This window comes from Gekko japonicus, unplaced genomic scaffold (genome assembly GCF_001447785.1).
Source record: "Gekko japonicus isolate JY-2015 unplaced genomic scaffold, Gekko_japonicus_V1.1 scaffold1122, whole genome shotgun sequence".
Classification (NCBI taxonomy): domain Eukaryota; kingdom Metazoa; phylum Chordata; class Lepidosauria; order Squamata; family Gekkonidae; genus Gekko; species Gekko japonicus.
Window position 1 is genome coordinate 53,609 of NW_015166456.1, and position 25,402 is coordinate 79,010.

The following is a 25,402-nucleotide window of genomic DNA, read 5'->3' on the forward strand; positions in this document are numbered from 1 at the left end:
ATTGAATCCAACGAAGACAGAGGTCCTGTGCTTGAATCGGAGCGGACCGGGGGTAGGGATCCCACTACCGACCTTCGATGGGGTGCCACTGGTGCCAGCGCCAAGGGTTAGGAGTTTGGTAGTGCTCCTGGATGCCTCCTCAACAATGGAGGCCCAGGTAGCAGCCACTGCCAAGGCAGCCTTTTACCACCTTTGGCTGATTAGGCAGTTGGTTCCCTTCCTCTAATGCAATTATTTAGTGACAGTGATCCATGCAATGGTCACGTCAAGATTGGGTTACTGCAACGCTCTCTACATGGGGCTGCCCTTGTCCCAGATCTGGAAGCTGCAGCTAGTGCAGTATGCCGCAGCCAGGCTGTTGATGGGTCTCTCTACACGGGACCACATCCGGCCTGTGCTGAGGACACTGCACTTGCTGCCCATAGCGTACCAGGTTCTGTTCGAGGTACTGGTTTTAACTTTTAAAGCCCTATATGGTCAGGGGCCTGCCTACTTGAGGGACCACCTTTCCCCATATATGCCCCAGAAAGCACTGAGGTCAGGCTCACTACATCGCCTGACTCTCCCTGGTCTGAAAGAAGCCAGACTGGCTATCACCAGAGCCAGGGCTTTCTCAGTGGCAGCTCCACACTGGGGGAATGAGCCCTGCGGGACCTCTTACAGTTCTGTAGGGCCTGTAAAACGGAGCTCTTCCACCAGACTTTCGATTAGGAGCCGCCACTGATGAGTGTGCCACTGATGAACGTGCCCTAGAACATCTTATGGCTCAGGACCCTGCTGGATGCTACTTTTACCACTGGGTTGACTTGGAACATCGTTATCATCTGACTTTGTTGGATGCTATCCCTACCATTGGGCCGACTTGAATACCGCCTTCATTTGCTGTTTTGATGTTGTTAACTGGGATGTTGTTTTTAACTGTCTTAATTTTGGATTGTTTAATAATATTTGATCTCGTTAGCCGCCTTGAGCCAGCGTGTCCAGCAAGGTGGGATACAAATAGAAACAATAAATAAATAGTGGTATCAGACTAGGATCTTGGATACCTAGGCTCGAATCCCCGCTCTGCCATGGAAGTCTGCTTCGGTGACTTTGGACCCGTTACACACTCTCAGCCTAGCCTACGACACAAAGTTGTTGTGTGGATAAATGGAGGAGAGGGGAACAATGTAAGCTACTTTGGGTCCCCACTAGGGAGAAAGGTGGGGTATAAATTAGGTAGGTAGGTAAGTAGAACCATACATACGTACATACATGGTAAAAGACACAGCAGGCATAGATAGGTTTAATGACATTTATTGACTTCATTTATACCCTGCCTTTCTCCCCACTGAAGCTGACCTGGGACTCACTTCAGATGCCACGTGAAAACATTTACCTTGACCCTGGATTTCAGATACTCTTGTGGTCAGTGTTTAAGCTTAGTTACTGTGAGCTAGCTCACAGTTTTTCAGCCTCCGGCTCACACATTTTGGTCTTAGCTCAGGAAGGATGGCCCCAGAGCAAACTAATTTATGCAGTAGGCAAATCACTCACTCACAACTTTAAGGCCAGTCGCTCACAAAGTAGAATTTTTGCTCACAAGACTCCACAGCTTAGAGGGAGCATTGCTTGTGGTATTCTATGGGGGTGCCCTTTGTTTATATAACTTTTCACTGCTAACTTTACCGATCGTCTACTGATGCTAGTTTTGTGGTTTGAATTTTATCAATCATTTTGTTTTAAACAGTTATCCATTATTTTATTATTTGTTGCTAGCTGCCATGAGGAAGATAGAAATATTCTAAATAAATAAGGTTGTGTGGGTCATTTGAAGGGCAGTTTTTTCCTTTAAGTTCAGGCTATTTTAGTGTAGATTTGAGCCAAATTTGAACGTGAACTCACATTTATACAACATATCTTCCTGACTACACACAGTAGTATGGGTCTAATATTAGCTAGACTTAGAAGCTGCCTGCTTTATCTGCAGCAAATTTGTATCTGAGAATGACACACATAAAGACAAGGCAGAAACTGATAATAAACTTCCTTTTCAAAGTTAGCATTGGGTTATTGCTAAAGCGGAGGGTTGTTTCTCAGCCTCAGGGATTCTTGGAAGAGACTGATTTTCTGGACCCATTTTAATCTGACTTCAGGCCAGGATTTGGAACACAGACTACTTTGGTAGCCTTGTCTGATACCCTCTATCAAACCAGACAGAGGGATTGTGAGCCTGATACTACTGCCCATAGTATTTCAGCAAGCCATCTCAGCAACACTGAGACTAAGGAGCACTATGTTACAGTGGTTTGAGTCCGGGGGGGGGGGGTCAGAAGGCAGTACTGGAGGGTTCCTGCTCTGCCCCATGGTCATTGGCCTGTAGGGTTCCACAGGGTTCCATCTTATCCCCCACGTTATTTAACATCTACATGAAGCCACTGGGAGAGGTCATCAGGAGGAATGGGCTGTGGTCTCTCAGGTATGCAGATGATACCCAGCTCTACCTTTCTTTCCCAAGGATGTTCTGAACCAGGGCTTGGAGTCAGTAATAGGCTGGATGAGGGTGAACAAGCTGAAACTTAATCTTGACAAGAAAGAGGGACTTGAGATCTCTCCTGTCCTGGATGGGATTATATTTCCCTTGAAAAGCCAGGTTCGCAACTTAAAAGCGCTGCCTGACACATCAGTCACATTAGAAAACTGGGTGGCTGCAGCGGAGCATTCACCCAGCTTCAGCTGGTGCCTCAGCTGCATCTATTCCTGGGTCAGTCATATCTAGCCACAGTGATCCATGCTTTAGTAGTGTGTAGACTGGACTACTGCAATGCATTCTAATGGGGGTTACCCTTGAAGAGGTTTTGGAAGTTGCAGCTAGTACAGAATGCTGTGGGTAGACTGCTGGTCAGGGCCATCTATTAAGAGCATGTGACCTTGATACAACAGCAATTACACTGGCTAATGATTATTTATTTTATTTATTCTAACAGATGGCTTACAATACGTTCTGACAGCCCAGGCTAGCCCGATCTCATCAGATTTTGGAAGCTAAGCAGGATTGGCCCTGGTTAGTGTTTGGGTGGGAAATCCAGGGCCACAAGTCATCAGCAACTTGACAGCACTTACCACAACCACAATATAGAGAAAATGAGGTGGAAATTTAGAGAACCAGAATCTATGCAGTAGCCGTCACTCAGGAAAGCAGTTTCCATTCCACCATAACCACTTGCAACTGGTTCATAAACATGTTCATCACGTGATAACTGCACATCAAATAATGACCTACACATACGGAGGGGCTACAGAGATAAGACCACAATTAGAAAAGCATTTGTGTTTCAATGTCACTTCTATGAAGTTAGTTCACACATTCACCAAGTGTATAGTGACCAAATGTACATACGTGCATGTGTGTACAAGGCATGAGAAATCCAAGAAAGTGTAAAGGTAACAGAACTGAGCTTAACCAAGTTTTCAATGAGAGTGTTCCTGTGAGGTACAGTCTCTTTGATAAGCTTTCTACCAGATGGCTTCATGTCATCTGTTGTGTGGATAAAAAGGAGGAGATAATAATGTAAAACTGCTTTAGTCTCCACTGTGGAGAAAGACCATAGTTTTCCTCAGTAGAAGCTGAAGGGGGAAAGGAGTTTGAAAGCTAAAGACAGAGGGGCAGATAAAAGTAGGTTGGCTGTTGGGTGGAAAGGAGATAAGGATGCCAACTCCAGGTTGGAAAATTCCTGGATATTTGAGGAGTGGAGCCTGGGGACAGTGGGGATTGAGGCGAGGAGGGACTTCAGACAGATGCCATGGACTCCACCCTTCAAAGTCATTTCCTCCAAAGGAACTAATGTTGCCAACCTCCAGGGGAGGGCTGGAGATATCCTGGAATTACAATTGATCACTAGATGACAGAGATCAGTTCCCTCGAAGAAAATGGCTGCTTTGAAGGGTGGAGTTTATGATACTATGCCCTGCTGGGGTCACTTCCAAGCTCACACCTTATGCTCCCAAGACTCCACCCCCAAATCTCCAGAAATTTCCCAACATGGAGCTGGCAACCCTAAGAGGAGCTGATCTCTGTATCTGGGCAATCCAATGTGATTCCTGGAGAGTGGTTGCTGCCACTGCTGCTATGTGAGGGGGAAGTAGGTAGGAGGCCGGTAAAAAGAGTGATGGGATGGGGGCAGAAAGGAAGTGACAGGCATGGAGGGGAGGGAGGGAGAAAGAGAGAGGGAAAGGGAGAAGGGGAGGTGGGGAAGAGAAAGAATGTGAGAGATGTAGGGGAAGAGGGGAAGAAGCAGAGGTGGGGGGAATGGGATAGGCACTCCCACAAGTTTCTTGCACATCCTCACCTGTAATTTTATAAACCTCAATCTTGTTGCTTCTTAGTTGTCTTTCCCCCCTCAAACTACATAGCCCCAAATGCTTCAGTTTCTTTTTCTGTGTAGGGCAGATACTCCAGGACCTTGATCATTTCATTGCCCCTTTCTGTACTAGAAGCAGGAGAACAGAAATCCCAACATATTGTTAACAAATTTTATCCAATGGCCATTTTTCAAAGAGTGATAACGGCAGCATATAAGGACTCATGGCATTTCTGAATGATGGTGGAATACAGCCAACATTTAGGAAGTACTCTTTACAACTGGATAAACCAGTTATGTCCAGGAGTGGCAAGCAGCTTAAGAAATTCTATGTTATCTTGGCCTGAGGCAAGCCAATTGTGGTATAGTGGCAAGAATGCTGGCTTCAGGCTGGGAAGGTCTACATGTAAAGATGATGTGGCAGTAAGCACATGGTGGGGGGAAGGTGAAGAAGACAGTTGTTCTTGGCCAGACACACAATATGAGTCCCACTGGCCCCGCCAGTACCTCCAGGGCTTGCTTTTGCCCTTGGTGCACAGAACTGACCATCTGTGCTTGACAAAATTGTTTGACATGCCACTGTTTGTCATCCGTATAGGGGTTCTCTCCCTGGTCTGATATACTTCACAGCTTTGTTGTCAGGATACAATGGTTAAGGAAAGAATATGTATGATGCCTTGAGTTCCCGGGGAAAATGCACACCATATTCTCTCACTTCAAATAGAACAGTGGTCTTTAATAATACTAGACCCAGGAACCCAGATTTAATCCTAGGCAGCAAAACAGGATGGAGCCGTAAGTACATGAAAGAAATCAGGTGCCTCACAGTCACATGAAAGGTAAAAGGGCTTGGTAGTGCAAGCAAGTATGGAATGTTGGAGTCCCAGTTGAACGGGGTGAAAGGGTGTAGTCAGACTGGGTGGGAGAAAGGGACAGGAATCTGGAGGGGGGTAACTCTGAACCTGCCTGTGCTAAAAATGAATCCTTTCCACCACTGAATGACCTTGCCCTACAATCATGCCACTTCTCTAAACACATACGCTAAGAGGAGGAGGAGGACTGGAGCTCTTGCTCTTCATCCATGGGGACTAGTACAGATCCATCACATTAAAAAAATGGTGGCTCTGTAGGGGCTCTTGACCCCCTTCACCACCTGAAGGTTGATGATCACTCGATCAGAGTACTGAAGTGGAATATCTCTTCCAACACCTGCCAGAGCAATTGGGCGTCAATCTTACTGCTTAGGTGGAGACCTTTCACTGTAGAGGAAACGATTAGACAGAACAGAAATTCCTCTCCCTCCCAAACTGCCAACAATAGAAACCTGAGCTACAGAACAAAGAGTATTTACTTCAGAATCTATCAATGGAGGCAGAAAAGGCACTTGCCCAGGCCATGAAGATAAGCAATTCCCACCAACGCACAGCCTGACAAACTCTGAGAAACAGCTTTGTTAGACATCTCAGCTATGAATGCCTTTTCCAATCTGATCCTAGGCACATTAACTCAGAAACAAATCCAGTTCAATTCAATGTGACTTATTCACCAAAGAATTCAGTTATAGTATTTTAATGCATCACTTATTAATGGAAGAGACGTCGCATTTTTAAAAAACAAACACAGATTCTGACGTAGGTCTTCCACCCACGCCATGAAGGTGGGAAATTAAAATATGTCTGTTATAGAGTTATTGTCCAGGTGTGGGAACAACTCTATTTGAGTTTACTCAAAACAAACCCAAGAACCTATTAAGCAAGGAAAAATTACTCACTAAAAATCTTTAAGGAAACCTCTTACACATAGCAGGCTACAATTATACACAGCAGTGTACTACTGTTAAAAATACCAGCCTGTCTTAATAATTTTTAATTTAGTAATAAGCAGAAACTATATATGGGCTCCATACAAGTTTGCAAAGCATGATCATTCCATTCAAGCTCTTCAAAGGACAGAGCGGCATGAACACGCAATAGACCTTAGCATTCTCAATGTTTTAACCACACTAATTGAAGCCCAGATAGAATGCATTCCACAGGTTAGGAAAGGCACTGCCAAGTCTAAAGGAAGGCCTACATGGTTAACAACACAAATCAAGGAAGCTATAAAAATAAAGAGGCTTCTTTTAAAAAGTGGAAGGTCTGCCCCAATGAATTGAATAAGAGGGATCACAGGCTCTAACAAAAATAGGCATGCAAGAGAGTTTGAGGAGTGTTCAAGACAAACAATTTTTAAAAATTAAAATATATCAGGAGCAGGAAAACAGCCAGAGAAGCAGAGGACGGGTTCTCTTATGGATCAAAAATTAAATGACAGGAAGCAAAGAGTAGGAATCAATGGACAGTTCTCACAATAGAAAGAAGTAAGTAGTGGGGTCCCACAAGGATCGGTATTGGGGCGGTACTGTTTAATTTATTAGTAAATTATCTGGAACTAGGGGTAAGTAGTGTAGAGGCCAAGTTTGCAGATGACACAAAATTATTCAGGATGGTAAAAACCAAAGCTGAATGTGAAGAGCTTCAAGGGGATTTTCACAAACTGGGTGAGTGGGCGACAGTGCGGCAAATGAAGGTCAGTGTTGGTAAGTGTAAGGTGATGGACTTTGGGACACAAAATGCCAACATCAAGTATAGGCTAATGGGGTCTGAACTTGCTGAGACTGAGAGGGGAAAAGATCTTGGGATAATAGTGGATAGCTCAATTAAAGTATCAGCCCAGTGTGTTGCAGCAGTGAAAAAGACAAAACTGGGTAAATTAAACCACAAAAGAACAAGACTCACTACAATGAGTAAAACCATAATGTATTCTGCCAAAAGTTATACATGCATCCAATACATACATTACATTAACAATTCTAATTTTCCAGATTTTTACCATATATTTGAGGATCTTGCAAGTATATAGCTTATTTTCTAACTGAAATCCTCAACAGTAATAAATTGAATACAGTATATATGGGATATCTTTATAATCCAGTATTCTAATACACTGTGGTTACTCTGTATTACATTGGACATAATCTTCTTGAGAATGAATTCTCACTAACAATGAGAAGTAATACTTCAACAGGCCTCAGCTGTATAGAGATCAGGTAGCCGTGAATGTCCTGTTTCAGTTTCCTCTTTTTCAAGAATCGCTGTGATGTTACAACCAATACTTTTCAAAAAACTTCACAGGCAAAATTGTTAGAGAGCTTCCTTCTGAATGGAACACACCCTTCTTGTTGCTCTTTTGCGGCAGCAGTGAAAAAGGCAAACTCTATGTTAGGGATTATTAGGAAAGGGATTGAAAATAAAATGGCTATTATAATGCCCCTGTATAGATCCATGGTGCAGCCTCACCTGGAATACTGTATACAGTTCTGGTCACCATATCTCAAAAAAGACATTGCAGAGCTGGAAAAAGTACAAAGGAGAGCAACCAAGATATGTAGGGGGTTCAAGCACCTTCCCTGTGAGGAAAGGCAGAAGAGTCTGGAACTTTTCAGTTTAGAAAAGGGAAAACTAAGGGGGGACATATTAGTTAGATATAAATTGTGCATGGGGTAGAGAGTTGACAAAGAGAATTTTTTCTTCTCCCAAAATACTAGAACTCAAGGGCATCCAATGAAGCTGATGGGCAGTAGATTCAGAATGGACAAAGGGAAATACTTATTTACACAGAGAGTGATTTAAATGTGGAATTCATTGCCAGAGGATACAGTGATAGCCACAGGAATAAATAGCTTTAAAGGGGGATTAGATAGATTCATGGAGAATAGGTCTATCAGTGGCTCTTAGCCATGGTGACTGAGGGCAACCTCCACATTCAGAGGCTCTAAGCCTCTGAATCCCAGAGCCAGAAGTCAACATCAGGGGAAGGCCTTGGCTTCTATGCCCTGTTGTTGGCTGTCCAGAGGAACTGGACTTTGTGAGACAGGATGCTTGACTAGATGGACTACTTGCCTGATCCAGCAGAGCTCTTTCTATGTTCTTATATATCAAACTGTATTATATTTTCCTTGCACACACCTAAACACAGGCACACACAAAGCAGGCTCTAAGTAATTCCCGTGCAAAAGAACATCTAGTATTTTCGTTTTGGTTCCTAGAATAAGCAGGAAAATGTTTTTTTTAAAAAAATGAAGCAAAAACACCCAGTAGTCACCTATAACAATGATATACAAATTTAGCTTGTGATCTCTGGTACTTCATTTTTAGCTCTGTAATACAGACTCTAGCATATTTACTTTGAAGCAAATTCTACTGATTTCAGTGGAGCTATGATAAAAAATACCTTTAGGGTGTGGTCAGAAGGCATGGTGAGAGCGGGTTAAACTGCTCCAGTTCTGACCAGATTATATTTGATCTGGATAATCGCGATCACACTTACCTCCCTTATCCCGCCTCACTGCGCAGTCATGTCATTCCCCAGCGTCTACACTACCGACACATGGAAGCGTGTGTCGGTGAGTTTTATTTTTTTTTCTCAGTTTGCGCATGTGCATAGGCGCCCCTCCATAGAATGGGGGGGGGAACTATCATGGCACATGCACAGAACCACCAGGACGAATCAATTCAACCCCTCCAACAAAAGACTTCCCTTTAATCGTTTGACCCCAAAAATGGCCTCCATGAGATCCCAAACTCATCTAAACGCTAAAACAAGTGACCATTTAAATGTCGATTTTCTAAACATGGTAGCAAAGCTCTGCCTATGCGCACACCATCAACACATTAAAAAATGGTGGGTGAAAAGCGGAAGCCTTGGGCAGCTTTCGAGCGGGGAGGGGGTTTAAACCGGAAGTGGCTTGACACTGGAGGAGCAATCACACAGGGGGGAAATGCGGCTTTAAATAGGAGAGCTGAGAAAACACCACTTTGGGACCAGGTAACAAAATACTCCGGGTTAAAGGGGTTTTGAGCCGGAAACCAATGGCTGGGGACAGGAGGCAGATGTTGACTGTGTGATCGTGCATATAAAATCCGTTGCTGAAGCGTGATGACACCAGATCAAACCGCGCAACTGAACACACCCTTAGATTCAAAGATAAGATATATTATTGTTTATGATATATTTCTGGGTATTGGCAATTATACTTGTGCCCTTATAAAATGTTTATGGAAATTTCTTGGGGCCCTTTGTATTGTTTTTCAAGATGATATAGAAGAATTTGGGGGAATGAAATGTTTAGTGTTAATATGTAGTGATTTATGGGTGTTGTTGATTTAAGTTGATTTAAGTATGATATCTAGAAAAATGAACTGAGGAACTAGTCTATGTATAAGATAAAGAGATTCATAGGCGGATCAGAAGCATCAAATGATTATTTTTTATGATATATTTTTGGGTCTATTAGATTTGTGTTCTCAAAAAAAAAGGATGTAAAGAAATAAGGAGGCATTCTGAAAATGAAAGGATGGAAGGATAAAAATAATCTATTCACAGAATGTTAAGAACTAATGAGTTTAATGATAAGTGGGATCCAAAAGAAGTATAACTGAATGACTTTCTCCAAAGGAATCAACATGAAGAAGGTTTAGTGAAAGGAGAAAGAGGGAAATTAGGAAGTTCTTATTAATATTGGATGTGTGTAACTGTAAGTTTGTATTTTACAAATGGTATAGAAGGGAAAATATGGAGTGCTCAGAATTAAGTTGCGTTATAAAGTTATGTGAAACATAGAGAAAGTGGCGGAACTGGTGGGGTGGTGGTGAGGGGTGGTGGTGGTTATTAACGTGTTTAAATATATGTTATTGTTTGTATGGAAGTATATCTTGGCAAGTGTTGAAAACTAATAAAAATACTTATTAAAAAAAAAAAGATTCAAAGATAAGACACCGAACTGAGGCTAATATAAATATGCTGGGGAGCCTAAACTGGATAGATCAGAAGTATAAAAATGCTTCCAAAAAGAAAGAAAAAATTCTGACAGTAAGCAAGCTTACTCACATGTAAGTCCTTCTAGGTTCCTAAGTAAGCATGCTCAGGACTGCAGCCTTTTCATCTCTCTTCCTCAATCCCTTACTTAATAGTTCAATATGTAGTTCAATATTTAACAGGAACCAGTGCAAGAAAGCAAGTACCTTGCTTGACACAGGGACAAAAGTTTATGCCAAGAGAGACAAAATTCTAGGAGGTGTAAAAATTATGCAAATTAAGCAAATCTGAATCTCCTTATTTTGCATAACAGACTAGGCACAGAGGTGATAAGGCCTACCCTTCCAGTAAGCCTGGCCATCTCTCATCTAGCTTCTGAGTTTGCACCAAAATGTAGGCCACATGCTTTTAAATCTTTTATCAGCATTAAGGGCCAAAACTTGATTTTAAAACATAAATGACTGTCAAGACAGTAAGACGGGTGCACAGTAGATAATTCTTGCATGTGCAAACCCTTTCTACAGTTCTAAGTGGTGAACCAGACCACTCACTCAATTTAAACAGAAGCCTTCACTTGTGCCCTATTGTTCTTTAGTCACAACCTAGTATGAAGAATTATGGTAATCCTCAAAACTAGTTTGTCAGATATGGGTACCCAAATCTAATATCAAATATACCGCTGAAGGTTCTCTGAACTACAGAGGGAAGAAAACTGTATGCTTGCACAATCCAGTTGCATTGCTTGGTTTTGAACAATTTGCACTGAAGGTCAGGAAAATATATGATGAGTAGTGCAGCTATTTCACAAAACATATTTTTGATTAACTAAGTTGTTGTCCAGACTTAATATTTCTGTATCTGTCCTTTTATAACAACACACTCCTTTTTCTCTACCCCGCACCCAAACCCTATTTGGAAAGGGATACTCACTTACTGTTCTTGACCCTACTAGTGAAAAAAGGTCAGCTCTGACCTACCAAAGAAGCTAAACTGGGGATCACGGGGCCTGCACAGACAAAAGCCACATCAGACAGAAGCTGTAATAAGGAGAATTTGCCAAGACTGAGCAAATCCCACCCAGATAAAATTGTGATTAAAGTTCTAGTGAATGTCACTAATAAAAGACTGCAAGCTTTAATGACAGTAATTTTTGGAAGTCACTAGATTTGGAAATCAAAACCGGTCATTTCGATCTCGCACGAGAGAATTCCTGCAATCCTAAATTGAATGATTCTAGCCTAACCCCACTGGGCACAGACTGGAGTAACTTTGTAAAGGACTGCATTGTGACTCACTTAGAAAGGCACCTTCTGCCTACAAATAACTCAGTTCAGCTATCACAATCTCTCTGCTGGTCCGTCCATCCTGTTGCCAGCAATGACCATATAGAAGTCCACAAGCAAGCCACTGTCCCCTACCCCCACTCCATAACTTATATTCAGAGGAAACAACTTATGGCTATGATTTACTCATTTAGCAATCATGGATAATAGCTGTTAAAAGATCATTCCTCTATGAATTTGTCTCATTTTCCGTCACTACCTTTGGACTATGCACATATTATAGTGTACTATAAATGCATTTAGATCAAGATGGTTACCTGAAGTGAGCAATGACTCATAAAAGCTCATACCCTCCCACAAATGTTGTTAGTCTTTAACATATTTATTAGGCGCTGCGGTGGCTCAAATGGTTAAGACGCTGAACTGCAGGTTGTGGAAGTTCGGTAGCTCAGCAGTTCGAGACCCGGGTGCCGCATGACGGGAGTGAGCTCCCGTCTCTAGTTCCAGCTCCTGCCAACCTAGCAGTTCGAAAGCAAGAAACTGCAAGTAGATAAATAGGTACCACTTCAGTGGGAAGGTAACAGTGTTCCGTGCGCCTTGGTGTTTAGTCATGCCAGCCACATGACCACGGAAATGTCTTCGGACAGCGTTGGCTCTTTGGCTTTGAAACGGAGATGAGCACTGCAACCCTAGAGTCGAATTCGACTGGCTTTCGAGCAAGGGAACCTTTACCTTTACCTTAACATATTTATTAATTTAAGTAATTTACGTGCCGCCCTTACAAAGACCTGCTCAAGGTGGCTCACAAAATACAAGATAAATTCATAAAGCATAAAATCAATACAACTAAGAACCAGTAAAAAAAAAAATTGCTATCAAGTTGCACCCCTCATGGGTTTCTTCAAGGCAAGAAACAATCTGAGGTGGTCTGCCACTGTCTGCCTCTATGTAGCAACCCTAGACTTCATTGGAGGTCTCCTATCCAAGTACCAACCTGCGCTGACCCTGCTTAGTTTCTTTTTTTCTTTTTTCTTTTTAATAAAGGCTTTATTGACTCTCCTAAAAAGGAGAGGTATTTCGCTTAAGTAGAGAAATGGGGAGGGTATATAGTGGGAGAGAGAGAAAGCTGAGTGACATATTAACTTGTAAATTAATCTGTTAGTAATGTCCAAATTATCTTCTTAGGCTTCTTCTGTGTGCAGTCAAACTTCTTTCTTCAAACCAGTTAAAGATATTATCTATGTTAGTATATTAGTAGTGTTCATCTGATGCTCTGTTATTAAAGTTTCCTCAAGGCGCATTCAGAACCGATTCTTCGCATGCTGGCTTCTTTTAAATTCCCAATTTCATGGAGGAGCTTCTTCTGTTTCCCTCTCTCCGGCTTTTCCAGTCCTCCTTCGGGTCGCTGTTAACGCTGTTAACGCTTTCAGTTCATATGCTGTAAATTCTCCCTCTTTCATGCCCTTTCAAAAGATCTCTAGCTTTGAGAATGGATTTTCTTTTTTTCAATTCCGGTTTCGCTTTTAAAAGCTGCCATTCTCTTCACTGGATCTTCCTCCGCAACTGCTGACTTTTAAAAGCGCTTATAAGACACTTTCTTGCTGTCACAGTTCAACTTTTCTCACAGTTCCCCGTCAGACTCACAGTCTTAAACAGTCCAAGCATTAATCAGCCGGCTCTCACAAAAAAGCAAACGCCCAGACCGGAAGTTCCTCCCTTCTTCTCCGCTTGTCTTTTACCAGCTCCGACATCTTGTTATTTTTGTTTACTTTTAATTAAGTTCTTAAAACGCGCTCCAGAGAAACAGAAATTTTTCTCGCTTTACTTTAAATGCATCAAAAGAGATCACCACTATTCACACAGTCCATTCCCCCCCCTTTTTTCTCTCGCTAACGAAGTTAGAGGGTTCACCTCCTCGTCTTTTCCACTGAGGGGGGGGGAGCGCTCTTAGTTCTTTTTTCCCGCATTTGACAACTCACAGTTTAGCCGATCTTTTCTTTTTTTTCATTTCATCAGTTGTTCACTTTATCACTCGGTGATGTCTGGTGGCTCCGCTAAACCCCGTGCGGGGTCGCTCACGCAGCAAGGTCCATTGGGGCAGGGCATGGCGAGAGCCTCAATTTCCGACTGCTTGGCCGAAAAAGAGACTCCCCCCTGGTGCGCCCTAACGCGCCCCGGATCCGAGCTCCTCTCCTGAGGTGCTCGTTCGGGTCTCTGCTCGCGCGGATTCCCTCCTCCACCGCGGGCGGGTGAGACGCCCTCGGGAGCTACCCGAGGATGCGTCCGCCATTCGCGGGAGCCAGACCGGAAGCCGACCCTGCTTAGTTTCTAAGATCTGATGAGATCAGGTTAGCCTGGGCTAGAACCATAAAATCACATAAAAGACCAGAGTATAAACATGCAGGGCAAGGATTCCAGGCCCTGCAGGTAGGCCTATAGGCAGATAGGTTATACAGATAGGTTATACAGAATTTATGCTGAGCATTCATCACGACCAATCTACAGTCTATTTGCATTCCTCCCATCAATCTATTCTTCATTAATCTCACTGTCTGATCACACTGTAGAGTTAAGAGGGAGTGCTATCCAAGCTCTCCATACCCTAACCTGAATATCTCAGGCTAGCCTGATGTCACCAGATCTCAGAAGCTAAGCAGGGTCAGCCCTTGTTATTATTTGAATGGCAGGCCACCAAGGAATTCCAGGGTTGTGAAATGGAGGCAGGCAATGTCAAAACGCCTCTGAACAATCTCTTGCCTTGAAAACCCCACAGGGTCACCATAAGTCAGCTGTGACATGGCAAAAAAAAAAAAGTTCTCCACATCATGACTGATCTTATCAATGTCTACTGCGTGCCCCACTAGTCATCTTTTCTAAAATTTAAACGTCCCAAATGTTTTAGATCCTCCTCCAAAATAAGCTTTAGCAATCGCTTGATCATTTGGGGGTGGCCCTTCTCTACACCTTTCCAAGGTGCAGATCCCTTTTGTTATACTATGGGATGACCAGAGCTCCATCTACAACTTTGGGAACAAAACCAGTCTTGTCTAGTGGTTAGTGTGTCAGACTAACCTCTGGGAAACCCAGGTTCAAATCCCCACTCTGCCTTGGAAGCTTGCTGGGTGACCTTGGGCCAGTCACACACACACACAGCCTAACCTACCTCACAGGGTTGTTGTGAGGATAAAATGGAGGATCATTATCATTCTTACCTTTATCATCACAAAACAGATATCAGACATTTTTACTGAGGGATCTGCCACAATTCTGAAATCACTTTCCTCGTTCGTCACCACCAATTCAGATCCTATCAATGTATAAAGTTAAAGAGTCGGGAAGGGGGGAGGATTATGCCAAAGCACATCAGTTTACATTTACTTACAGAGAATCTTATTTGCCCCTTCTCTATTGGTTTGTTTAGTTTATTGAGAACCCTTTTTGGAGATCTTTGCAGCCAGGTGCTTCCTCCAAGCAGTTTTGAAAATGCTTTAACACATCATCTGAGCAGTTCTGCAGTTCTCCAAGCCTTACCCAGCCACCCCACACAAAGCCTTGCCAACAATTCAAGATTTAGGAAAGTTTCACCATGAAGAGTCCTTTAGATTTCTACATACAACTATCAAAAAGTAAGCTGTTCTAAAGGTCTAATGAAATATATTACTGATCTGTACACCGGAAAGCCTGTGGATTTTGAAAGCAGAAAACACACGCAACAATTATGTAGACCAGACTTGCCCGATGAGACCTTTCAGTGAGTCCCCCTGGGAACACAAATGTTTTTCCAATATAATATGTGGAATAGCCCCTAAAGGGTTGAAGAAAAGGAAGTGTATGTGTGCGGGGTGGGGGGAATACACATTAAGTAGCTGGCACAACAGTAGAAAAGACAAGGAAAAGGCCTCATTTAGGAACAGAAAGCAATACTGGGGAAGCAATAAATAAAATAATGGTGCCACACATAAAAATATCACACCCTAGCCTTGTGAGGTAACCCAAAATATTGACCTGATTCCATGTTCCTGGCCCTGCAGTAACCCAAAATATCAACTTGTGGTTCCATGTTCCCAGATTACAACAGTGGTTAGAATTCCCACTTCACCCTCCCACTACTATGAACTGAAAGTGGGGGAGAAATCCACACATTTCAAAACTTTGATTGTACAACATGTTGGGAGAGAGAATGACAGTATGTTAAGAGATCTTGAATACACAACCAGTTTTATGACAGGGAAAAGCAAAATGGATCACAGTATATACCCACGATTGTATTCTTTTACCAGGCATCAATCTGAAATAGACACCACTGCCTAGTTCTGTATTCATGATAGGAAGTAATGAACACTCTCCTGGCATCCTGAAAACTAACTGATTTATTATGGCATACGTTTTCACCAGCCAAAGCTGATGAAGTGGGCACTGAGCTCACAGAATTTGTAAGCCTGTAAGGGGCCAGACGTCTTTGTCATTTTGACTCAAGCAGACAAACATGACTATCCATCTAGAATTTGACGCGTTAGACTCTAACCAAGTCCAGAAGCAGACAATGACAGGGTGGAAGGAGGGGGGAAATCCACATCCTTACTGCTTCATGATTAGTCAATAAAATCTAATTAAAATATGCTGAGCAGAATTTAATTTTTAAAGACGTGCCAGTGCTCAAGCTTGCCAAGACAACACATCATCCCACCACTAATTTCAAAAACAAAAGTTCTGATGTCAGCTCTGCATTGGTGTTTGCACTCTGTACATACTCAATAGATCTCCCCTTCTGAGTACATCACACAATCTAGAGTAATGTCCCAGCCCAGAGTAGTGTATACAATTCCAAATGTGCATCCTAAGGGCTGCCCCTAACAATTGACTGCCCTGGCTGGGAGGGTGGGGTATAAATGTAATAAATAAATAAATTTGACTATGCAAAATCACTTCCGCACAGGAAAGCTGTGTACTTAGACCATATATATTTTACAAAAATAACACCCAGAATACATTTTGATTCACGCCAACCTGGCAAGAAAATGTGCTGGATCTCTTGGAGACTCAACACAAGAAGTCAAAACGAAACACACACATGTGCAGCTGCCACATAAGATAAGCTATGCATGGTTTGTGTCCTATTTCCTATCACAGAGTAACACTTCTAACGGAAAACCCCAGTTCTGTGGTAATCAGAAGAAAATGCAAGGCTGCAAATCCACACACACTTGCTTAGGAAGCATGCCCCACTGAACTCGGTGGCGCTTACCTACGAGTAAGCATGGACAGGCTTGCTAAAAACGGGTGCACGGAGTAGAACTACAAGAAGAAAGTGGCAAGGAAGGGGAGCTTTCATAGGAGCAGAAACTAGTAACACAAGGTGGGGGGGAGGACAAGGTAAGAAGAGAAGGGGAGGAGACAGATTTAAAACTGCGGGAGGAATCAGAGGAAGGGAAAGACAATCCGCCGCAGGAAGAGAAAGGACAGAGATACAGGGCAAGAGCAGAGGCCAGAGAGTCGCCGCCGCCGCCGCCACCTTTTGCGGGGGGGGGGGGGGGGAACCCCCCTTTTTCACCTTACCTGCAGCCTTGGCTGGCTCAAGCCGCTCGAGTGCCCCGGACTCCGTGTTTCCCCAACAGCGCTTGCGCCCGGGCGACTCCCCCTGCAAAGAGAGCGACGGCCAAGCAGGAAGCGACGGAGAGCCTGCTTGACCCTCGCTACTGCACCCCGGCTGCCACCGGCGTCAGCCGGTCCGGGGAGAGTGCGCCCGCCCTCTAGCGCTGGAGGACCTGCGTGCGGGGAGAAGCCGTGCGTCTCATTCTTGCCCGCTTGGAGTGGGTTCTTTGGGGAGGGGGTGAGGTTGTTCGGAAAATGTCAGACCTCATATTGCGGAGGCTGTGCAGCTATTACAAAGAACTGAAGCTTTGAGCATATGCAGAGTGCAGTTCCCTTACTAGGAGAGGAAAAACGCAGAGCTTTTCCTGAACATTTTGAAATCCCTGCCTGGAGGTTCCTGGACAGTCACCCCACTATGATCCTGGACTGATAGGACTGCCAACTTCAAGTTGGAAAATTTCTGAAGATTTAGTGGTGGACTGGAGCCTGGAGAGGACAGAGTTTGGGGAAGAGAGAAAGCAAAAGAGGGATCCGAAGCCATAGACTCCACCCTCCAGATTAAGTGTGCGGACTCTAATCTGGGAGAACCGGGTTTGATTCCCCACTCCTCCACTTGCACCTGCTGATGTTACCTTGGGTCAGTCACAAGCTCTGGCACAGCTGTCCTTGAAAAAGAGCAGTTTGTGTCGGAGTTCTCTCAGCCCCACCCACCTCACAGGGTGTCTGTTGTGGGGAGGGGAAGGGAAAGAAGTTTGTAAGCCGCTCTGAGACTCCGAGTGAAGGGCGGGGTATAAATCGAATCTCTTCTTCTTCTTCTTCTTATAGGTTTACTCCTGAGGAAGATTCGTGAAATGAGTGGGCAACCGGGCGCTCATTGAGGATATGATGATGTTGGACTTTCCCTTGAAAATGTCAGCATGTCCTAAGCAATATTGTATAAGTTTTAATAGACTCACAAATTGATTTTCATGAGAATCATTAAATATTGTCAATTTTATCACAGTGTTTCTTTGTTTGATTGTATGAACCTGTAACTGTGATCCCTTCTTTGGTTTACCCAACTAGGGATTGGCAACCCCAGTCATAACTGACTCATGGCTACCCCACCCCTAGGATGTTCCAGGTAAAAGATGAGCAGAGGTGGTTTGCCATTGTCTTCCTCTGCATAGCTACCCACATTTTCATTGCTGGTCTCCCGTCCAAGTACTGACCATGGCCAACTCAGCTTGGCTCCCAAGCTCTCATGAGCCCAGGCTAAGCTAGACTATTCCGGTTGCTAATAACTGAAAACAAGTAACTAAACTTGATAACTAAAGCAATGTTTAAAAGAAACATTTTAGCTAGAGTCCTTTCAAGCTACCCAATGAACTCATGAAGCTGTATTATAGTGAAACAGACCATTGATCCAGTATTGTTTACCCAGGCAGGCAGCAGTTCTCTGTGGTCTCAGGTTGAGGCCTTTTACATCACATACTATTATTTATTATTTATTATTTATTTTATTACATTTATACCCCGCCCTCCCCGCGAACCTGATTCTCTTAACTGGAGATGCCAGGATTGAACCTGGAACCCTCTACATGCCAAGCAGAAGAGCCCCTAACCTTTCCTAAGTTCTTTTAAATAATTTTGTCTTAAAGCCTCACAGTAAAACCCCAAGGGTAGGTCCCTGCTTCTCCCCTTCCTGTTCAATAACAGTGGGGCAGTAAAAGCGAAAAGCCATGGCTGGACCATCGCACACCATATCTTCAAGAGCGAGAAATTGTGAGAAGTGCAATTGTTGCATGAGTTAATGTCAAGACAGAGTGTACGGTCCCCCAGGTCACAAAAGGCTTGAAAAGTAAGCACCAGCATCTTAAACTGAATTCAGAAACAAATGGGCAGCCAGTGAAGATACTTCAGGATTGGTGTAGTGTGATCTCACTGGGCAGAGCCTGATAACAAATGAACGATTGCATTTTGCACCAGCTGAAATTTCTGAATCATCTTCAAGGGCAGCCCCATAAAGAGTGTGTTACAGTAACCTAACTTTGAGATTACCATAGTATGTATCCAGGGGTCATTTCGTAGAAAAAGAGGTGCAGGAGCTCATTAGCATAACTCATTAGCATAATTTATTTGCATATGCCACACCCCCTGCCATCACTGGAAGTGTGTCAGAAGGCAACACCTACCGCTCAGACTCCACTGGACTGTTTTGGATTGCTAGCTATTGGGGGGGACGGGACGTGCAGATCTGTCCTCACAGAGGAGGGAGAGCTTATACCTGAATAAAACTTGGTCTTAAAGGTGCCACTGGACTGTTTTGAACCGGGCAGCCAGGGGGAACTCTGCAACTTACCTGGCTGCTTCTTGCTCTGACTAAGGGCTGCTGGGAGCAGGGGGTGGGGCTTGTTGCACATGCCCGCCCCCTGGGCTCTTTACTGCCGGAGCTCTGCTCCTGTGCACTCCTGCAGGAAATGACCCCTGCCAAATGACAATAGCGAGCATTGTTAATGAGAGAAACAACCTAGGTCTCAGTTCAGTCCAGGAGTTTGCATTGTCTTGAGCTTCATTATCAATTGCAATTCAGCAGTCTCTCTTTCTAATCTCCCTTTGAAATGCCTATCTAAGAGAACTGCCACTTTTAGGTCTGCAACTGAATGTCCTGGAAGGTTAAAATTTCCCCCCAATGGTTTTTTAACATTGTGGTTTGTAACAGCTGTAGAAAAAGTAAGAGTCCAGTAGGAGAGACACTTTAAAATTTCTTTTTGCCCTGTGTGCAGCCCAGAAAGAACACTGGCAAGAAATGTGCACTTTGTACATGTTCCTTCCTCTTCATTTTGTTTTGTTCTTTTGAAGCAGTTTTTCTCCAGGTAGGCTCGCCAGCTCTGAGTTGGGAAATATCTGGAGATTTTTGGGGTGGAGCCTGAGCAGTGGGTGTTCCCTTCTGACACACTTCCGGTGATGTCAGGGGGTGTGGCATATGCTAATGAGTTATGCTAATGAGCTCCTGAAGCTCTTTTTCTACAAAAAGACCCCAGTCATTTGGCATCTGAAATCACTTCACTCTCCATGATATAAGGAGAGATGGACTCACATTCCAGCTGTATATGAGTAAGTGAGCAGTGATTCATGAAAGCTCATACCCTGTCACAAATTTTGGCCCCGGTCACACGGAGCATTAGGCACGCTAGAGAGACGGAAGATAGGCGGATTTTCCGGGCGTGATCTCACCACCACATCTGGGAAGCGTAGAGCTCCCATGGCTCACTCGAGGCTTCACTCCGAAGATGCGCTGTAAAAAACTAGTACCTCCGAGGTACTATTTTCCAGAAACCGTGGGGCAAGGGCAGGCGTCAGATCACGTTTCCGGTGTTAGCTCGTGGCATCCAGCACCCGCCCATGTCCTGTCGCAAAAACATTTTTTTTGTCAAGTCTCCACAGGTGCGCACAAGCACCCAATGGCGCATGCGAACACTTGAGTTAAAAAAAACAACACAACCCCCGCGGCACCGCTTCTTTGCCGCGCTGCAGGAGTGAGGTTTGATCGGCGCCTCCCCCCAACCACGGGACATTGGTGGGACGTCGGGCAGGACGTTTGATCCGGCTGCCGCGCAGTAGTTCACTCCGGGGCAATCAGCCACGCCTCCCCCCGCGATATCCAGCCCGTGTGACCGGAGCCTTTGTTAGTCTTTTCTTTAAGGTGTTGTTGGACTCTTGCTCCCTTTCACTAATAAGAAATGCAAGCTGTACTGTCCTGGCCTCATCTGATAGCTGTGTTTGGGCTCTAGCCAATTATGGCAGCAAACAAAGGGTCACTAAAGGTTCAGACTTCGACTGCCAGGTGTGGGTGGGTAGCACTAGAGAAGATCAGCAAGAAACATAAGCGTGATGTGCAATTTTAAGTGAGGCAATGGTCCATTTTAAAGGAAGATAGGATCACTGAGATAAGCACCCCTTGTCATTGCCTAAGTGCTGACAGCTGACACACTAACTCTCAGGCACAGGCTCTTTCCTACTCCTGCAGGAAGCACATGTTTCGGGTAGACAGATGTGTGCACTTTCTTATATAAGGGTTAAATTGCTTCTGTTCTTCAATACATTCTAAGAAAAATCATCTCCAGAAAAGTTAACTTTGGCAATTAGAGAAAACTCATCATGTGTAAGTCAGTGGAAAGAAGCAAAAGCCGCCATTGAGCATTCCCCTATTTTATTTAAAAAATAAACAAGTCACCATCACCCAGACAGCCCGAGCAGCATAAACCCCATAAGGAGATATTGTTTCCAACAGCATTCAGTTAAGTTCCTCTGGAAGCCTACAAGGAAAGCATAAATGGAACTGCAGTACAGGTTTTCCCCTCAGAGTACACTGCTTCTGAAGAAAGCAGTTCCATTTAAGAGCTGCAACCAATTGGCAACTGTAAGGATGCCTGATTGTTGCTTGGAACCATCTAAGGTAGAGACCGTCACCTGTGGCAAAATAAGTAAAGTTTGCTCTGCATGGAGAAATGTTTCCTTTGGCCTGGTGTTAAGGTCCCAGGGTAAGTGAGGCCAGGAAAGAGAAGCAAATCACAACACTGCTGGAGCAACTCTCAAAGTCAGAAAATGAACTATTAATGGGAGATAGTTCCAGGAGGTGAGTCATGTTGTTCTGAAGCAGTAAAACAAATTTAGAGTCCAGTGGCACCTTTAAGAACAACAAAAGTTTATTCAAGGTGTGAGCTTTTGTGTGCATGCCACTGGACTCTATATTTGTTTTATTAATGGGAGAAAAAAGGTAAAGAAGAAGCCTAGTGTATGACCACAGAAATTATAGGCTAAGGATGCAGTTGGGGGCACATGGAGAGATGCTTAAAGATCAAGCACAGCTGCCCCCAAAGTGCTCAAGGATGCCCCCTTAAATTTCAAGGGACAGTGTAACCCTGGAATCCAAACATTCCAATACTTTATAATTTGTATTAAAAGCCTTCCCCCCTCCTCCAACCTGTCAATGTGCAAAGTTGGTGTCTTGTACACCCACTACTGAGCAAAATTCCACTCTGCCCATGGTCAGAAGCACCTTCTGTAATCGTTTCCCACGATCAAGAGTTATTCCTGTTATTGGCAAAAAATAAGTCACCATCACCCAGACAGCCTGAGCAGCATAAATCCCATAAGAAAATATTGTTTCCAACAGCATTTCAGTTAAGTTACTCTGGAAGCCTACAAAGAAGGTGAGCCATGGGGGGGGGGGGGGTTTAGCCTCCAGCTTACACTTTTGTCTTCGCTTAGGAAGGCCGGCTCCAGAGAAGACTAATTAATGCAGCAGCCCAATCGCTCGCTCGCAACTTTAACGCCAGTAGGTCACCGAGTAGAAGTTTTGCTCACAGACCCGCGCGTCTTCCCTCGCCTTCTGCCATGCACACGCTCCTCCTCCAGCGGCCCGAGGAAGGAGAGGAGAGCCAATGGGGGGGGAGTTTTTTGTCTTCGCTTAGGAAGGACGGCTCCAGAGCAGACTAATTTATGCAGTATCCCAATTGCTCGCTTGCAACTTTAATGCCAGTAGGTCACCGAGTAGAATTTTTTTCACACAGCTCCGTGCGCCCTCCCTCACCCTCTGCCATGCACACGCTCCTCCTCTACTGGCCCTGAACCTCTGGAAGCCCACAAGGAAGGAGAGAAGAGCCAATGGGGGGGGTTAGCCTCTAGCTTACACACTTTTGTCTTCGCTTAGGAAGGATGGCTCCAGAGCAGTCTAATTTAAGCAGCAGCCCAATCGCTCGCTCACAACCTTAACGCCAGTAGGTCACCAAGTAGAAGTTTTGCTCACAGCCCCGTGCGCCCTCCCTCACCCTCTGCCATGCACACACTCCTCCTTTACCAGCCCTGAACCTCTGGAAGCCCACAAGGAAGGAGAGCCAATGGAAGGGCCTGAAAAAGGCAGCGAGGGTGGGGGGCACCTCGGCCAATCTTTTTCCAGGCCCGGCGCAGGGCCTGAAAAAGGAGGGGGGTGCCTCGGCAGGCGAAGGGAGGGCTCCGCAGGGATCTTACCTCCCTGCTGCTTGCTCCTTGGCCCGACTGATGGCTGCTGGGAGCAGGGGGCAGGGCTTATGTCCCTGCCCCCTGGGCTTCTTACTGGCGGAGCGGCATACCGGCGCGCTCCGGCAGGAACCGAGGCCTGCACATTACTATAAGACTTCCATCATATTTAGATTGTATTATTATTAAATCAAGGTAAGTTAGAACCTGTTAAAAACTCATTGCTTGTAATATTTACTTATAACCATCTTTAGGCTCTTTTTTCATGGTGTTACATTCCATATTGCTAGTATTGAAACTTGAAACACATTTTTATATTGGTATTATACAAGGCAGGGTTATTTTGTGTTTTATATTTTATGTTACTGTAAATCAATTAAATCAGTGGTCATAGATCAGTGTAGATTGGAGCGAGTCAAACAATTATTACATATAACATTTACTTATAGTATTTGATCTTTTTCTGTACATTTTTTTCACTAGCATGTTCTTATGACTTTTATTTTTAAAGGTAAAATCGATCTTCCCTTCTCTATGATTATTCGGGAAGGAAACAAAAGGACTGTTAGTTCTGTTTTATCTTCTGGAAAAATTACATTCTCCTTAGTCTTCTCTGAAGACGGAGGATTTGAGAGATTTGTTTGGTCTATGTATGAGCTTGTTATCTCTCTATTTGGTGCACATGATTCCTTCAGAAAGACATCATGTCTGAGGTCCTGTTTTTTTGAGTGACGTCAATGGGATATTATGCTCTTCGTTGTACCTTCACAAGATTTTTTCAAGTGGTTCCTGGAGGATTTTTGTCAACACTTGTACCAGATGGTCTTCAAAGTTTTCCCATAAAACTTGTAGTGATTGTGTAAGATGACAGTTTGCCAACGTATCCAACTTTTAAGTGTAGTTAGAAACATTTAAACTCAAACCTGCCAGTTCCACAGTTCTAGTGAAATTTGCTCATTAGCTAAGCATGGTTTTCGTAGCCGTTTTACTTTCATAAAGCAAATGTCCTTTTCTCTGTTAAAAATGAGCCACAAATCTTAGCTCACTAATGCTGCAATTGAAGTAATTCCTTTCAGGATTCTGTAGTGTCTTTAGCCCCAGGGAAGGTTTTTTTATGTGCCTTAATGACCCAGTCTTTTCTCTGATGCTCGAGAGAGGAACGAGGCGGTGTGGGGGGGAATTCCACTCCTCATTTCCTTAACTTCTTGGGGAAATTTGGAGAGGCAAACTTTGGGAAGTTTTTCAAGCTTAAAAGTTGCAAAGTCGAGTACTCACTTGTCAGTCACATCTTCGCAGATGTTATGGCGAGGTTCAAGGCTCTCTTCCAGGGGGAAGTCACAGCTTGGCAGTCATGTCTGCACAACTCGGTGCTTCGGCTTCAGGACAATCCCAAAGCTCAACCTCCTCGTTGCAGCTTGTGGGAGGCTCGGATCAAGTCCCCTGCAACCGGCTCTTCCTCCAGAGGTGTCAGTGGGATATTGGGAGGCCCGATTATCCCCTAAGAAGAATAGAGAGTCAACGATTCTTGGGAGCCCCCGAGAGATCGTCTGCTTCACTGCCTTCCAGGCCTATGATTGGAGGCAGTACCAGGCCTCTAGCCTCTAGGCTACAGCTAGTTTCTGGCCTGCCCCTTGTCCTCTCCCCTTGTTTCCCTCCTTCTCCCCTCCTTATATGTCTGCTTATTGCCCCCCATATGAGTTTTTATGTTATCTTGAATCTTATAGAAGTTGTTTTATTGATTTTTTTGTATTTATGGACTGATTAATTGTATGTTGTATTTTAGAAATTATATATTTAAATTGTATATTTATAAATTGTTGTCACCCTTTCTGAGCCAGGCTCTGTGAGAGTGGGATATAAATTTAATAAAATAAAAATAATAATAAATAATTAATTGCAGGTGCTGGGGATTTAACTGCTACCTTCTGTATGCAAAACATATGCTTTTACCACTGAGCAATAGCCTGTTCTATACAGACTGCAGACCAGGAAACCAAGGAAGTATAGGATTACAAGCTTTTGGAAATTCTGGTAGTTATGGTTTCTGTAGGAAGGTCTACCATCTCACCTTGTAGGAATATGGTGAATGGCAAAGTTGCTTTAGCCTTGGAATGGAAAGCATTCTAGATAGCTTAGCCCTCTTAAATACAATCCCAAATAAAATTATTGCAAGAGATTGTAATTACTGTTCTGTGACAGCAGAATATTTGAGGACCCTTGGATTCTATGCAGGCAAACTACTCATAGATTGTTAGACCAGGGTGTTCAAACCATACTTTAATACTTTGGTCTGTACTTTGAGAACACCTATACTTTATAGACAGTATCTCC

General features: G+C 43.9%; 1 protein-coding gene across 1 annotated transcript in view; it reads right to left on the reverse strand.

Moving 5' to 3' along the window:
• FAM3C (family with sequence similarity 3 member C) overlaps positions 1–17,125 on the reverse strand; it is a 54,140-nt gene extending 37,015 nt beyond the window's left edge. The window contains exon 1 of the mRNA XM_015412035.1: positions 17,036–17,125. The gene's annotated coding sequence lies outside the window, so the exon portion shown is untranslated. The remainder of the gene's footprint in view (positions 1–17,035) is intronic.
• Between the last annotated feature and the right edge of the window lie 8,277 nt (positions 17,126–25,402).